The 2,500-nt window shown below is 35.4% G+C and overlaps 1 non-coding gene across 1 annotated transcript; it reads right to left on the bottom strand.

The window, feature by feature from the left end:
* Positions 1 to 302: 302 nt before the first annotated feature.
* Positions 303 to 374, bottom strand: trnam-cau (transfer RNA methionine (anticodon CAU)). Its single transcript has one exon. It is a non-coding gene; the product is annotated as a tRNA-Met (tRNA).
* Between the last annotated feature and the right edge of the window lie 2,126 nt (positions 375 to 2,500).

Below are 2,500 nucleotides of genomic sequence, written 5' to 3'. Positions count from 1 at the left end.
AACTAACAGCTTTCTCAGTGCTCAGAATAAAACAACAACATGTACATTTTATAGACACATAATTAGGGATTGAGACCAGTTGTGATTGATAGGAGAATAGCTTATGTGTATTTATAGTTTTTTAAAATAAATGCCATAGTTACTGTAGCTAATATTGCTAAAATCGTGTTAAGGGTTGCAACTTGTTTAAATTGTTTAATTAAATCGTTTATTCAAGTTTTACTTATTTTGGTGTTTGTTTGATGTTAATATCAAACCATTTCTCATAATATTGAGATTTAAAAAGAACAACAACAAAAAGCTAGCAGAGGATGGTTTCGATCCATCGACCTCTGGGTTATGGGCCCAGCACGCTTCCGCTGCGCCACTCTGCTTATACTGTAACGTGAAGAACAATACTGCTTATAAACATAACAGTCCGACACCGGAAATTAAATTGTCTGGCTATAGAGGTAGGATTATATTGAGAATAATTTCTCATTATTTTGAGGTTACATTTCTCATATGTTTATATTTACAAATCTTAAAGAGTTGAAGCAAAGTCTAAAGAAACAGCACTTCTTCTGTCTGAATCTGGTTTATCAATCCCGCTCTGCGCTCAGCTGCGCCACCTATCAGCACACTCCGGTACCAGCACACTTCCGTATCAGCACACTTCTGTACTTCACATCCACAAAGACAATTGTTTCTCTCATGTCTATAAACATTAGAATGCATAATGATATTTTGTTAAAAAAAAAAAAAAAAAACACATTTTTTGTAATCCTCGCCATTCATATACAGCAGTAGTTTTTATGTTCTCCTCTAATATGATCTTACCAGTAATGTATGGTTTCATTCACAATGGAATACTAGCATTCTACATACTAGAGAATGCACAGAACACACTGTGTACTATTATTAATTCAAATTGTATGTGAAATAGTGTGCAGTATTCAACGACGAGTGTTTAAGTGGCTGCTTTTTTTTTACTAGAATACTGCTTCCTGAATAACCCAGAAAATTCCCCATGAACTCCTCGCTGCAGACTGTAGCGAGATCTAATCCCATACGTATTGATTTTAGTGACGTAGTGGATGTTTTAATGCACATGCATATTCACATTTTAATGTTTTGTTTTATTACTGTAGCACACTTAATGGTCATTAATACAGTATATATTCATATAACCAATGCTGGGTAATTAATTGAAAAGTAATTAATTACTAACTACTAATTACATCTTCTACAGTGTAATTAGGTTACTAATGACTCTGCCTGAAAAGTAATTGCATTACTTATTACTAATTACTTTCTTAAATCCTGATCAACCTCGTCCAGATGAAAAATACAAGGATAGACATGAAACTGTTCTTTTAATTCATTCAAATAAATTATATAAAATTACATACATTATTCATGAACCGGCCAAAGAATTTAAGGGTGCGGCGTTAAATGAGAAAACATAAGACATTAAATTTCGATTTTAATTCACTATTGTTTTATACAGAATTTTTATATAGTCTATACAGTATTTAACACAATTACATCAGAAGTAACTGTAATTAAATTACTGAAAAATTAAGAGTAATCCATTACTTTAGTTTTTTCAATGAAAAAGTAATTTAATTACATAGTAATGCATTACACCCAACACTGCATATAACACACACACACACTTTTTATATTAGGGCTGCACATTTAATTCAAATAAAATCGCGTTATGACATTGTGCGATTATTTAACCGCAATGGGCTACGCCAATTTAATTAAATTGATAGATAAATCAAGCTGTTCGCTTCAAAGTCTATGCACGCTGTTCTGTCCCGTCTGTATTGTGTATAAGTATTATTACAGTGTATTCAGAGCGGTTCACAACTCAGAGTAACAGATGTGCTCCATTCGGTTCCGTGTGCTGAGCGCGTCATTTTTATAAAGCGTTCCAGATTCACTTAATTTCACTTATGCATATTTCCAAGACCACTACATGTTAATATACAAAAGCAGATAATTCACCCCATGGCATTTATGTACAGCGGAGGAGCTGTTAAAATGAGGAGCACATTATAGTGATAATGTATATACTTCTTCTCCCAATTTCCAATGTGCTCTAAGTCCTTGTGGTGGTGTAGTGATCTGCCTCAGTCTGGGTTGTGGAGGATGAATCCCAGCTGCCTCCACATCTGAGACTGTCAGCCTGCACATCTTATCACCTGGCTTGTTGAGTGTGTTGCCATGGAGACATAGTGCTGTGGAGGCAACCATGCTCAACTCACCATGTGTCCCACTGGGAATTAACCACATTATAGTGACCGCGAGGAGGTTACCCCATGTGACTCTACCCTCCCTAGCAACCGGGCCAATTTGGTTGCTTAGGAGACCTGGCTGGAGTCACTCAGTGGGATTTGAACTGGCGAGGTAGCGAACTCCAGGGGTGGTACCATTTTTAAAAAGCTAAGCTATATGAAACAAATGTCTCAGTGTAATAATTTAATACTAAGTAATAATGTACTCAGTAAAA

This window comes from Myxocyprinus asiaticus, chromosome 47, assembly GCF_019703515.2.
Source record: "Myxocyprinus asiaticus isolate MX2 ecotype Aquarium Trade chromosome 47, UBuf_Myxa_2, whole genome shotgun sequence".
NCBI classification, from domain to species: Eukaryota; Metazoa; Chordata; class Actinopteri; order Cypriniformes; family Catostomidae; genus Myxocyprinus; species Myxocyprinus asiaticus.
Note: the sequence above shows the minus strand (reverse complement) of the source record. Positions and strands in the feature narration are given on the sequence as shown.